The 15167-nt window shown below is 36.9% G+C and overlaps 1 protein-coding gene across 14 annotated transcripts in view; it reads left to right on the top strand.

The window, feature by feature from the left end:
- Sugct (succinyl-CoA:glutarate-CoA transferase) overlaps positions 1 to 15167 on the top strand; it is a 727080-nt gene that overhangs the window by 363010 nt on the left and 348903 nt on the right. The window lies entirely within an intron of this gene.

Here is a 15167-nt window from a genome sequence, read left to right as displayed (position 1 = left end):
ATTCCCTTTTATCATGATGAATGCTATACATGTGTATGCCACATTTTTGTGTAATACATCTCAGTTTATTAAAATCAATACCTCAACATTATTTTTCATAATATTAACTCTTTTTAAAACATTTTCATTGGTAGATATTCATCATGTATAATATCCTGGTTTCTATATAGACAGTATCTTTTCAGTACATCATGTACCTTAACCATGTTCATTGTCTTCCATGTCTTCTTTTAGTTGTCTCTCCTTTCTATTTCTCACTCTTATCATTTCTTTTCCTACTCTTACTTCTGATGTGTGTGTGTGTGTGTGTGTGTGTGTGTGTGTGTGTGTGTGTGTGCATGACTTTATGTATCTATAAAAAATTCTAGGTCTCATAAATGATAGCAATGTATAATATTTAATTTTCTGCATCTGATTTATTTTTGCTTAATGTGATGATCCCTACTTTTACCCATTTTTTTCCTCCAAGAAGTGACAATTTCACTCTTCTTTGTGGTTGAATAATACTCTGTGGTGCTTCAGATCTTCTTTATCTGTTGAGTGGAGCCTCACCAAAGTGATGGGCAGATGTCTCTGTGATAGGTTACTCTAAAATCCTTTGGGTATATATATGCCCAGAAGAAGCATAGCCAGATCATATGGAACTTCTGTTCTTAGTGTTCTGAGGAACCTCCACATTGATTTCCAAATGGAATTACTTTACATTCCCACTGCTATACAGAGTTTATTTTTCTCCATGTATTTGAAAATACTTGTTTTTGTTTTTATAATGTCCATTCTGTCTGGGATCATTTTTATTTCCACTTCCCTGGTAGTGAAGGATGTTGGAAAATTTTCATGGTTCTGACCATTTGTTTCATTTTTGATAACTACCTATTCATTAGCTCATTTATTGATAGGAGCTGATAAAAGAAATAAGAAAAATTTATCTTTTATAGATTGTATTATTCTGTCTGCTCATCTATCCTCCCTTTCAATTTTAATATTGATATCTGTTTTATTCTAAGATACCTTTTTTCTTTTCAATATTTATGCCATTTATTTTTTAATATACTACATTTCTATATGGTATAGGTCCACAAGTTCATCTCTCTGTATATTTTTATATTTTAAAATTAATTTAAATTAATAAAGAGAAAAATAAAGAAGGAATATACAATTACATTATTTTTATAGTTGAATATTACTTTTTTATTGATACTATGTGTGTCTGTGCATGCACAAATGTGTGAGTGTGTATGTATGGAATGCTATAAGATATGACTTACTTTCAGCCTAAAGAATTTTCTTTGGATGCCGGGCGGTGGTGGCACACGCCTTTAATCCCAGCACTCGGGAGGCAGAGGCAGGCAGATCTCTGTGAGTTCGAGGCCAGCCTGGTCTCCAAAGTGAGTTCCAGGAAAGGCACAAAGCTACACAGAGAAACCCTGTCTCGAAAAACCAAAAAAAAAATTTTCTTTGGTATCATTGTAATTTAAGACTGTTAGCAATGGGTTTTCACAATTTTATGTGTTCAACATTTATGTGGCTTGTTGTTTTAGAAAGAGTTTTGCTGGATTCTTAGTTGACAGATTTTTCAGCTCTTGGAATATGTTGTTCCACAGCCTCTTGACTTCTGATGTATTTGATGAGAAGTAATGTGTTAATCTTAGTTGGTTTCCTTGTATGTGATGGGTTGTTTTTCATTTCATCTTTTCAGGAGTTTCCATTTGTCTTTGAACATTTTGTGAACAATATCTCCCTGAGTGTTGTTCTACTGTTTATTCTATTTTGAGTTCATTGTTCTTCTTTGACCTGTAAATTAATTTCTTGACATTTGGAAAGTTTTTAGCCTTAGTTTATTTGAATTTTTCATACTTTTTATTATGTCAATGGTACCTTTTGGTATGCTCCATCCTTCTCTGAATCTCTACTCATTTTTCTTCATTCTTCCTCTCTTATATTGATTGCGTGGTCTCCATTGATCTTAAGGTTAGTCAGTTCTGTTTTCTGCTTAGTCAGGTCTGTGATTGGGATCCTCTAAGGAACTGCTGTTTTCATCATTGTACTTTCTGACTCATGTGTCCATTTGATCTCTTTTAAAAATGACCTTTGCTGATATTCTTTCTTTGATGAGACATCATCACCATATCTTCCTTAACCACATTTTCTTCATGTTCTTTGAACATGTTTATAACAGCTACTCTGAAGTTTTTTTTCCTGCTAAATCCACCATCTGTACCTCTTCAGAGGCAGTTTCTATTGCCAGCTTTGTTCTTGTGTATTTCCCATACTTTACTATCTCTTTACATAGCCCACAATGTTCTGTTGATCCACTCCCTATAACAGAAGCCTTTTTTTGTTTTCTTTTTCATTGTTAGTGATAGTTACTGGATGAATCTGAGAAATCTATTTTTCCTGCATTGCAATGTTGTCATGTGCCAACTCTGAGTGTCTGCAATTGTTTCACCTTGACATTTAGTCACCTAGCCCTTCCTGTCAGTGTTTCATTAAAGCTCTAATAGGTGATGGTATAGCTTAGTTATGCTTTCATATCTTCCCTGAATTATGACTTGATTGCTTCTTTGGAGACAGCCAAGCACATGTTTACACCTGTGCTCACAAGTAGGGTTGACTGCAATCCTAAAGGGCTCTCCTTGACTGTTTGTTTCCCTGTTTCTCTTTGTCAGACTGATTTTGTCACCTTAGCTTTCAGCTTTCTCTTAATTGATCTTCAACAAAATCTATTTGTAAATGATATACTTTAATTTTTGAAAACTTTATATGTATCTACAATGTATCTTGATTACGTCCACACAGAGCTTCCAGCTTTCTCTTAATTAATCTTCAACAAAATCTATTTGTAAATGACATACTTTAATTTTTGAAAACTTTATATGTATCTATAGTGTATCATGATTCTGTCTACACTGTCCCTGCTTTCCTTTCAATTCTCTCCTGACATCCCCTAGCAAATTTACTTACTAATTTCATGTTCTCTTCTACGTTTATTTAACCCATTGAGTCCACTTAGTGCTGCTCATATGTGCGTAGGTGAGGGAATATCTCTGGGACATGGGCAGTGAGGAAGTGGACACTTCCACAAAGAAAAGTTATTCTGCCTCCTTCAACAATTGTCAACTGCTAATAGCACCTCAGCTATTGGTGAGGACTCAGTAGGCGGTCTTAGAAGGAGGACAATTTTTAAGAGCCTTCATCTTGTGCAAGTAACCACAGCTGATGTGTGTTCATGTGTGCAACAGACAAGTTGTATTTAGAAGGCAATATTTCATAGCTTTCTTCTCCGTTCTCCAATTCTTGCATTCTTTCTTTGCTCTATTTTGCAATGTTTCTTGACCTTTAGTTGTCCATGGGGAGGCAGGTCGATACAGATGACCCACCTCTGACTGAGCACTCTCAGTAACTTATTTCCAGTACTTTGAGAAATTATGAGTCTGTGCATTAACCACTGCAAAGTGCAACAAGAGTGTAAACTGGTGTACCCACTTTCTAAATTACTCAGGATGTTTTTCAAAAGTCTGTAAGCAAAACTGTTATATGACCAAGATATATGCCCAAAGACATTATTTCTTCTATAGTGATATTTGTACATCCTTGTTGACTGATGTTCTATTAACAGTAGCTAGGAACGAAGTCAACATAGATGGATATCCGTTAGAAGAAGATGGATAGTGATTACTTGGCTGTAAAGAAAAGTGATATCATGATATTTGCAGATTAATGGATGGGACTGCAAAAATTATGCTACATGAGGAAATCTAGACCTAGAAAGACAAATGCCAAATGTTTTTTCTTATATGTGAGTCCTAGCTTTAAATCTTGTTTTCTGTGTTTAACTATTGTACATGGAGAAGCCATGAAATTAGAAATGGACTACCGTGAAAGACACATTTAAGAAAGGGAGTAGAATATAGGTAAGATGAATTTAGAAAAAGTGAATACTAGAGTTTGGGCAGAGACGTTCAAGCAGGTAGTGATGGGGATAGAAATATCATGATACAGGGTAAAGGTTAAATAAAATATAGATAAAGAAGTTACTTGGGAAATTATTATCTTGAAATTCAAATAAAAATATAAGAGAAGAGTAGTAGAATATACATGATATAAGAGAATTGTGGGCAGCTAGTAGGGACTTAAGGTTTATGTGGGGATATGGATAGAGGATAGAGGGAAAGGAAGGGAGGCATTAACCAAAACCAAGGATCCATGAAGAAGCCTATGAAAACCCACTAGTTTAGAAACTAACATGGATTACCTCTCCATGAATTATTGGTTAGGGAGGTGCTGGAGGAATGGAAACAGTATTGGCTATTGCTGTTTCTCTTCGTTCCCTATCATAGTAGTAGTAAATCTGTATTACTAGAGATACCATATTCTTTGGTAGCAGGACATAGAGAAACAAAGCTAGAGCTGACCAGGAAACTTTCCATGCTAACTCCTTTTTCACACTCCTGGAAGGTGCCATACAGGCTTCTAGGGAAGAAAAGACATTAGTTTTTTTTCCCCCCAATTCTGGACTCTGCATGTTTCACTACAAGACAATCATGCACTCACTAAGGCAAGAATGGAAAGACTTTATGACAGTGGTTTTCAACCTTCCTAATGCTGCAACCATTTAATACAGTTCCTCACACTGTGGTGACCCCCCAACCAGGAAATTATTTTCATTGCTACTTCATGATTGTAATTTTGCTACGGTCATGAATCATACTTAAAACATCTGATACAGAGGATATCTGACATGCAACTCCTGTGAAAGGGTCCTTTGACTTCCAAAAGGGTCATGACCCATAGGTTGAGAAACACTGGTTTATAGATTAGCTAGCCACTCTTGACTGATTTGAGATTTGCTCTACATGAAGGAATCATGTCTGGTACCACAAACACTGTCAATCTCTGCAGCTAGGGAAGTAATAGCTTCTGGTGGGGAAACCAGCTGTTGTTTTGCTAAGGGGTAATGCTGTCAAACTGCCTTTGAAATATTTATGTTTATTTCTATAGACCTGTGCTGCTCTCAGCCTTGATTCAACAAAACTTCCATTTAAATAATACTCTTAGGAATGAACTCTCCATTCTCTCATACAAAAAAGATCACTTAACCACAGGCAAAGTTGAAGAGCAGTTTATGTCGATGGCCTACCTTTCCCCTAGACTGCAGCCTTTCTTTCACTGAAGTAGATAGAGGAGGCAGGGCCCACTTTTACTGTGTCTGCATGAGATTCAGTGGTAGCAAATCCTTTTGGTATGGGCCTATTTTATCAGTAAGAAACTGAAATAAAGGTAACAAAATGTACCTTCTTTAGTGGGTTGTATACCTAGAGATTTTAATCCCTTATGTAGGCATGAGTGGGAGAAAAAAGATGCCTTTTCCTGAAATATATCTTCTGAAGCCAAAGCTAAGGGAAGAGAGAAACAGCAGCCTGCCCCCTAGGGAGTGAAAGTATAGTCCTAGAGCAGAGGAGTAGAATGGGTGGAGCAGGAATGCCCAGTATCTGAAAGTACTTACTTGGAATAGAGTGGCTTGGTTGAAACTGTGTGAAGTACAGGGCTCGATGTTAGTAGTGGGGCTGATAGAGTGAGCCATGATTTTATGCTCTAGTCTTCATTCTATTAAAGTTGAATTCATTTTCTTGAGTGTTTCACCACATGACCTTACAATACTTCCTAGAATTGAGTATTTATTTGTTTATTACATTTTCAGTTAGAATATAATTATATCACTTCCATCTTCCTTTTCCTCCCTTCAGCACAGCCCACATCTCTTCCTTCTAACCTCTCCCATGTTCTAATGAATGAAAAAAGCAAATCTAAGAATAATGGGAATAGTGGAAGAAGAAGCCCAGGTTGAAGGCACAGAAAATATTTTCAACAAAATCATAGAAGACTGTTTCTCCCACCTAAAGTAGGAGATATCTGTAAAGGTACAAGAAGCATACAGAACACTAAATAGGTTGAACCAGAAAAGAAAGTCCCCCAGCAAATTATAATCAAAACACTAGATATACAGAAGAAATAACATTAAGAGCTGCAAAGGGAAAACACCAAGTAACAGAATACTAAGTTAGAATACAAGTAACACCAAATTAGAATAACATCTGACTTCTGAATGGAAGCTGTAAAAGTCAGAAAGGCCTGGACAGATGTGCTGCTGATTCTATTAGACCACAGATACCATCCCAGATTACTATAACCAGCAAACCCTTTAATCAGAATAGATGGAGAAAATAAAACATTCCATAAAATCTATCTAAAAGCAATATCCTACAAATTCAGCTCTACAAAAGGTGTTACAAAAAAAAAAAAAACTCCAATGTAAAACGGTTAACCACATCCAAGAATATGCAAGGAATAAATAATCCCCTATCAGTAAATCAAGAGGGAAAATACACACACATACACACACACACACACACACACACACACACACACACACACTCACGCACGCACACTCATGCACGCACGCATGCACACGCACACACAGACACACACAATAGCAAAATAATAGTAATTAACAAACACTGCTCATTTGCTATTACTGAACATCAATTCCCCAATAAAAAGATACAGATGAACAGAATGGATGTGAAAATGGCATCCATCCTTCTGCTATTTCCAACAAACAAGCCTCAACATCAAGGGTAGACATCACCTCAGTGTAAAAAAAAGGGAAAAGGTATTCTAAGCAAAAGGAACTAAGAAGCAAGCTGGTGTAGCCATTTTAATATCTGACAAAATAGACTTCAAACCAAAACTATTCAGAAGTGATAGGGATTGACACTATATCCTTTTTGTTTGTTTGTTTTATTTTTTATTACATTTTTATTATTTGAAACAATTTTTATATTTAAATATATTTTGATTCTGTTCTTCCCCTCCCCTTCTAGACCTTTCTCCCTCATTACTCACCCAAATTTAAGTTCTTTCTCAAAAACAAAAACCCAGTACAACAAAAAACTCCATAAAACCAAGAAAACAAAATAAAACTGCACGCAAAAAGAAAAATAAAGAAAAGCAAACAAACAAAATACACTAAACTGTAACCACATGAAAGCAACAACGACAAAAACTGGAGTCCATACATGTTGGTTAATTACTCCTGAACATTAGGCCTGCCCTGGAGTGGTTGATATGCCCAGTGTCACTCTATTGGAGGAAACTAAATTTCCCTCTTCCAGCAGGTTTTGCTTTTCAATAAGAGGGTAAAAAAGAAGTAGAAAAAAAAAAGAAAATGAATGAATAAGCACTGTAGGACCATGAGAAGTATCTTTTCTTCTAGGATATAAGATGGTAAAGACTAAATATATACATATGTTGGCCATATTGGGTAGGGTATTCATTGAACTGCAATTGAACTGATACAGCCTACTCTAAGCCCTGTTCTAGGCCATCTTAGATTATAAAATCTGTTTTCAAGCATTTACCCTAGAATAAGACCAAGTTTCCCATTCCAGGAAGCCCATTTTGCTTATTCTCAAATTGTCACTAAAATATGAAGAAGTCAGGACTTAATCACAGAGATAACCACAGACAAGGCAAAATGCTTCTCAGCATGCTGGGGCCCATTTATACAAGTCACTCAATGATATCACAGCTTTGAAAATGTTTAGACATTGTAGCCAGAGATCATTAGAGGAGTTGCCTAGAGGCATTTGTGAGTGTATGGGCTTTAGAACATTATTAACATTTTTATTAGAATTGCAACTAATTAAACAGTATCTTTTCAGAGACTCAGAAACATGACTGTGGAAAAGATGATCCCGGACATTGAAGGTGCTGTTCTCTGCCAGGCCTCATAGTATGGACACAAACCTCTTTACTGTCTGAGACCTGAAGATTCAGATTATTTGTTATTGAGCATTTCATGAACACCAAAGGGGAGAGCAACATGGAACATTCTTGGGAGACAGAGTCACCATACTCAGTTTAATTTATAAAGCTAGTATGAAATTAAGTAATAAATAGGAATACCTAGTTATTTATTGCCATAAAAGCTGTGTGTGCTTCAAAGTCCATGTAGAGCCAAATTAGTATTAGGCCATTGTTGGTGAGATTGGGGCTTAAGAAAACCAATGTGGCTTTGTCTTTATTTGAAAATCTTAAAAAATTAGGTTTGTAGGAAGTTCCCAAGATGGTATGGAGTAGTCCAGTGGACCCTCTTGGCTTCTGTTGGTGAGGTATCTCACCTAATTCTAGTATGATAGTAAAACCAGGAATCTGGTTTGGCATAGCAAAAATATCTCTTGTTGATACTCTGGCCTAAAGTTCGATATCACTTTATTAATTTGGATTTAAATTTGTGTAAACACAAGAACAATCAAGATGCAGGAAGTTTCTACAACCATAAAGATCTCCCCAGGTACCCACTGTAGACATCATCTTGCCAACCTCATCCAAGTACTTGCCAACCTGATTTGTCCTCAGTCTGCATGGTTTCCTCCAGAGAGCTGTGTAAATGGAGCCACACAGCATGTGACTTTTAGAACAGCTTTACTGAGACGTTTTAAAGATTCTCTTAATCAGCCTTTAAAAATAAGTAATGCACATTACCAGACCTGCCCAGTCATCACCACTCTCTAACGGCAGGACATTTTCATAATAACTGTAGCCTATTAGGCATCACTCCTACCATCTAACCACTAGTCTCCCTCTGCTTCCACTGATTTCCATTTTGTTCATTTCATGTGAATGAAATAATTTAAAAGGTGTCATTTTTATTATTTTCATTCACACAAAGTGGTGTTTTTAAGATTAGTTTGTTATAGCATGTACAATCAATACTTTGTTTCTATATATGACTGCTTTTCCCTGTATGGACATATGACATTTGACTATCCATTTTCAGCCAATGGGTTGTATCCATATTTGGGCTATTACCCATAGTATGTCTGTAAACATTCATGTACATTCTTAGGAGAGGAACTGCAAGCTTGTCTAACTCTGGTTAATGCTGAGGGTCTAAGCTGTCGAAAGTGGTCACACCTTTTCACGTTTTTCCCAGTGAAGAGTGAAGCTTTTCGTTTCTCCCCAGGATCAACAACTCTTACTTTACCTTCTCACCTTACTCCTCCTTCTTTCATGTAAAAACTCTATGTTCCCCAAAGTAGCACATCTGGGTCATTTGGCACTTCTGTTTTTAGTGTTTTGAGGACTTCCACACTGAGTTCCATAATGGATGCATCAATTTCCATTTCCACTCAGATCAGAAGGATTTCCTTTTTTTCACACCTTTGCCAATATTTGTTATTTGTTTTCTTAAATAATAGCCATTGTTGTTGAGTATGAGTCCTTGAGACTTTCTGGATAGATAGATCTCATTTGAGAGTCATCCTATCTCCTCCAATGTAGAATTCCTCAGTCTCTCCTTATCTTCCATGGTGTAGGAAAAGGACACAGTGGAAAAGATGATGATATCTGAATGATGACCTTTCTTTTGTTAATATTAGTTTCATAGCTCTGGCAATTGTACCCAAGTATGTAAGGGGCTATCATTAGGAAAACTCGGTAAGGAGAACACAGGAATTCTTTTTGCTGATTTTTTCTTCTCTAAAATTGTTATAGAATAAGTAATTTTAGTAAGTAAACCAAGTTATAAATGAACAACACTGCATGAGAGAGATCACAGAGTGCTGTGTGTACAGTGCTTTTTATGTACAGTGATTCAGCCTATTTGATCTGATAATGAAAAGCTGAGAAAATTTCAATAGTATATGTTTGAATGAAATCTTAAATAAATTTCCATAAATAGAAATTATAATGAAAAATGTGACTGACAAATTCATAATGGGAAAGTGAGATATTTTTAAGTTTTATTAGTTTATAATGGCAAGTAAACTATTTTTGCTTAAAAATCAATACAAATGTTTTTTTTCTTGTAGTGATGGAATTCTATTTAGATAGATTCAATGTGAAATTCTGATGCAGAATTGCAATAATCCAGATAGAAAATTAGATAATTTAGAAAGATATCCAATGAACTCCAATGAGAAAACCCTTTCAGGTACTCATTTGTTCCAGAAAGTGAGTAAATGACAGAAAGTTCTAGAAAGTGAGTAAATGACCAATGAGCATAGCTTGTTATAACTTATGATGCTTTGAAATTTACCTTATCCCATAAAAAGATTGAGCTGGAGAACTTAGTAATTTTCTACGTACATATATAATAAAACAAAAATTCCTCAAAAATAGAACAAAGAAGAATGGAGTGCTCGCTTCGGCAGCACATATACTAAAATTGGAAAGAAAGGAATTTAGCTGTTTCCCTCTACTTATGTGAAAATAACATTGAGGCTGGATTTCCTTGTCTCCTTTTTCCTTTCTCCAGACAGAGTCTCACTGTGTAATCCAGATTGTCCTCACACCCACAATCTTCTTTCATCAGGGTTAGGATTACTGTCATGTACACTGAGCTTCATCATTGGGACATTGGGATTCAATGAATTTATACATCACTTTTGTAGTAGACATTTCTACTATGTTTGTTCTGCCACTAGTGACTTCTCTAATTTCTTTCTTAAGCTTATTAAAATTTTCATTGTAGCTGTCTTCTATCTCCTGGGTTAGGTTAATTTATAGATTTTTTTTTTCTGAGGCTCTAGAGGATGGGACTCATAGTGATATATGAAGGACCCAGCTTGGTTTGTTAGAACATTGTTTCCTAGACACAAGTAGAATTCCTCAGCTCTCAGCATTGAGTGTGGTGAGACAATGGGAATTCTAGGTATCATGGTGGTGCTTGCTTCACCCCAAATGGGAAGCTAGAGCAGGGCTCTTTTTCCTTTATTAATATGTTTATCTTGGCAGTAGTTTAATTTAATTTCCATGCTATTATATAGGTTAAACAACTATCTGTGTTAATAATTTAAACATCTATTGTTTCCTCTGACAATTGGAATTCAATATAGAGGATAATAGGATCAGAAGTACTGATTGAAATAGTCCTAAAGAGCAAGGAGGCTTTAGTGTATCCTCTACTTTAACACCTATTTTCACTTTGGCTTTTTGTACCAATTACTATTGATCCTTAGCTATGGAGAGGGATGAAGAAGAGTTGCTATAATATTCATGACCTATTTAGGAGACAGTGAATACAGAACTGATTAGCATTAAAGATTCACATGCAGGGGCAATGAAATTGGAATCAAGCTGGGAAGATATTGCATTTGTGTCTAGGAAGCAAGAGCCTGTGGGTGCTGGAGGCTTAGGGGTTTTGAGAAAGGAAGCATGGTGGTGAAAGTGGCCTTGCCATTCTTGTCCATGAACACTATAGAAAGGAGCAAATTAAGAGACTGGTCAATTCTAACTATATAAGTTCATTAAGTTGCATAGACTTGGGGTCTGGTTAATTTTGTTATGTGATGTTCTTATTTACTTGCAAGATTTTTTTTATAATGTTTATTGTTAAAAAGAGAGACTTGTAGTAATCTAGGATGAGCTGAGGTGGGAGACAGGAGAGAGAGAGGAAGGGTAGGAAAGAGAGCGGGGGTTGGAATGGAAAGAAGTAATGTATAGAAGAGTCTGGGCAAAAGGTGCAAGGATTTGGTGATTTCTTGAATGATAGAGTAAAGAAAGATGAATATTCAAGAATATTGAGTTTTTAAGCCTGGGTATTAGAAAATAAATAATATACTTACAAAGCTAAATAATCAAAGAGAACTATTTATTTCTTGATTTTTCAACCATTTACACTCTTAGACACTTTTCTGCTTCTTGAATTATTTTATAGTTTCTGTCCACTGACACTAGGAATGTGCACTAATTAGATGAGGGAGCAGAGGTGGAGAAGATGGGGTTGAAATCAGAGCTGGGCAGACTTGCGGGCCATCTGGCTGATTTCTTTCCACCTTACTTGTCACCATGGCTATTCAGTACATCTGGCTATCTGGCTTTCGACCAGCTCCCACTTGGGACCCAAATGAAGGATATCAAAATGAAATAGATCTTGTTCTTTTGACCTTTAAAGTGAAAATTCTGATCTGTTTTATCAATGGCACTTGCAATCCCTTTTCAAGGTCTCCCAGGGAGTTTGACTGTAGATGTGCATTTAGGGCACTCACTATTCTCACTATTTTTTCTTTGGAAATAATTTTCTCCATGCCCAGCATAGATTAAAAAGTCCAGTGGACATAGCAGTTGTGGCCTTGACATAGAATGAATACTCAAATACAAACAATATGCCATGAAAAGTGCTCCATTCCTAGTGAATTTATAGGAGTCTTCCTAACAGATTCTCAGAAGATGGGCTGCTCCACTGGGCATGTTACTGATTTGGGGCAGTGTCTCAGCATTGGTGTATACAAACATCACACTCATACACATTTCAGGCCTTTACCCCAGAAACATATGGTTGGTCTTAGGTGGCCTGAGAATGTGTATCCTTGTGTGTTCCAAGATGACAGTAGTTTTGCTAGTTCAAGGCCAAACATTGGGAAGCAGTGGTTTAGGAAGGGTGGAGAGGATGAAGCTCGTGTTTATAATGGAGTCTGTTGCTCTGCAGTTAGGAATTCTGCACCCTCTGGCTGTACATTCTGAACCCCACTCAGCTGTGCTCTTTGTTTTCTGAAGCAGCAGAAACCAGTCAGCAGGTGACAAGTTACATTACTTCACTTTCTTTGAATTTTCCCAGGGAGTGCTAAGTTTACCACTGTTAGTGCTGGCACTTTTCTGTTATTTCAAGGATTTGCTGGTTTTTCCAAGGTGGTTTTCCCTTGGTACCAGGGATGTGAGTAGGAACATTATGATGATGTTTGGTATGTCTTGATATTTGAATATTTTAGAATTTATACTTTTAATACTAATGTTTTATTTTTGCTCTTCTTTCTTATGTCTTTTCTAATTCTTGATTAATTACAGCTACAAATGGCATCACTTATAAACATACTTGTAAATACAGAAATGTGGCTTTGGGCACCTCAGAAATGAAAGTTCCAACCACTTGGAACTCTAGCTGACATTCCTTTAAGTCTTTATGATCCAAATATTCTTTTCTGTGATGCCAGAAAGGTTCTGTGTGATCATCTAAAGTTTGAAATTCTTTCTCAAATCAAAGACACTGCCAAACTCAGAAGCAACTGTGTGAAGAAAATGTGTGGAAACACCACTCGTTACAGGTTGGTTTATAAAAAGAGCTGCAGATTGATAGGTCTTTGAAAAATGTTTGGTGACACAAACCTCTTTCAATCAGTTCCAAATCCAGCAACTCTCTTGTTGCATTAGATTTCCGTCCCCTCACTTTTCTCTTCTTTCTAACAGAGACAGACACATCCCTTTTTGTGTCCTATTTTAGATGACTGATGGAAAAGTAAACACCAAATATGAGCATGTGGGCATGGTTTATTTCTTTTTGCATTGACTAGAAGGCAGTGTTGAAAAGGAGACGTTGCTGTCATTTCACAATGTGGGAAATTTAGAAAAGGTGTTAGAGCTGTTTTAAATAATTTCTATTTTTAGGTTATGCCATTCATGAGGGTATGCAGTCTTTCCTTTATAGAAGGAATTTGTTTAAAGTATATCTGAGATCTTTTGGTGACAAATAAACAGTGTGTTCAAAAGAAAGCCTTGTAATTTTTTCATTAGATGATTCATGCTTAAAAATGTCAAATGATCAGAAATGAAAGGCCCAGTGATCGGGTCATTAGAAACATATGGTTCTGGGGATCATGATGCTTGCCAACTCTAAATATGGAATCTCAGTCCCTTCCTTTGTCCTTATAAAGATGACAGAGTCTTTTACGCCTAGTATTTTTTCTTTTTTCATCTTCAGCTCAGCGCTGTACACTTCTTTTCCATGTGAGGCAGTCCAATACAGTGGGTAAGAGTGATGGGGACAGTGTGCTTGGGTTAAAATTCTAACTCTATTACTTGTTTATTGGGTGACTTGAGAATGCTGCTTAGCCTTTCGGTACTTCCATCTCCTAATGTGTAAAATGAAGATATGTTTTGTACCCTGAGAGGCGGAGGAATAGGATAATGCGTACAAGGCTCTAGAACAATTCTGGATACATACTTTTCCTCCATCAATGCTGGGTTTTATTTATTTATTTTGACCACACTTCCTAGTTTGATTTACTGTTTCTTTCAGGGCAAGAAGATTAAGGCAGCTTCATTATAAATTGCTACTTAAAATATCACTTACGAATGGTTCAGACTTTAAATGGTTTAATTATTATGACTATAGATTGCTATTTTTATAAAAATTGAATATGTGCTGCCCCTTGCCTGGGCAGTATGGGAGAGCTGGCCCCAAAGGCATGAGAGAGGGTAAGGTGGCCTGCAGGAAAGGAAAGCACCCCTGCACCTCACCTGGTTAGCACAGTAGAGCTAGCCCTGGGAGTATGGGCATAGTAGAACTAACCTGAGGGCATGGTGGTGGTGGTGGCAGGTCCTGCCCCTGGCTGGAAGTAGTAGAGCTGGCCCTGCCCCTGGCTGCCTGTGGCACACGGGAGAGCTGGCCCTGCCTCTCTACTTGGTCAGCTTGGGAGAACTGGTCTTGCCCCTTGCCAGCTGCCACAGGCAGGAAAGCTGGCCCCACCCCTTGCCAGAGAGCTGGCCCTGGTGGCAGGGGTGCAGGAGAGTGAGCTGATTAACTCAGCTACCACAGGCTTTGAGTTGGCCCACTCCAACATCTACCCTGACTATGGGCTGCTTGAGCTCATGAAGGGACTGGTCCTGCAACCAAAACTGTAGGATCTCTATTGGTACTGGGCAACAACAGGACACCAGAAAGGAGTCCCAGTGAGGATCCAGTATTGATGGTGTGGCAGAAGCCAGAGACCTGTCTGCAGTCCAGTGGCTCACTGCAATGAATATTTGCAATTAAAGCTGTTTGGGCAAAGAGGTATACTGTGTGACAGTGCTTCTGTGTCAAGATTCTTTGTTTGTTTGTTTTCTTTGGTGGGAGGGTTTGCAAGGGCAGAGAACAGATATGGAGGGACTGGGAGATGAGTAGGATTGTGAAGTGAAATTCACAAAGAATCAATAAAAAGTAAAAAAAATGAATATATGATATTTTAGTAGCACATTTAAAGAAAAACTGAATATTAGAAAAAATAGTTTTTATTTTAATACTTTCCTAATATTAAGAATTTAAAATTGTTTCAGAGCAGTATATCTTGATTCTTTCTTTTTCATTAAAACATTTTTATTCAGTATATTCTGATCATATTTTTCTC

Source organism: Peromyscus maniculatus, chromosome 5 (genome assembly GCF_049852395.1).
Source record: "Peromyscus maniculatus bairdii isolate BWxNUB_F1_BW_parent chromosome 5, HU_Pman_BW_mat_3.1, whole genome shotgun sequence".
Classification (NCBI taxonomy): Eukaryota; Metazoa; Chordata; class Mammalia; order Rodentia; family Cricetidae; genus Peromyscus; species Peromyscus maniculatus.
Note: the sequence above shows the minus strand (reverse complement) of the source record. Positions and strands in the feature narration are given on the sequence as shown.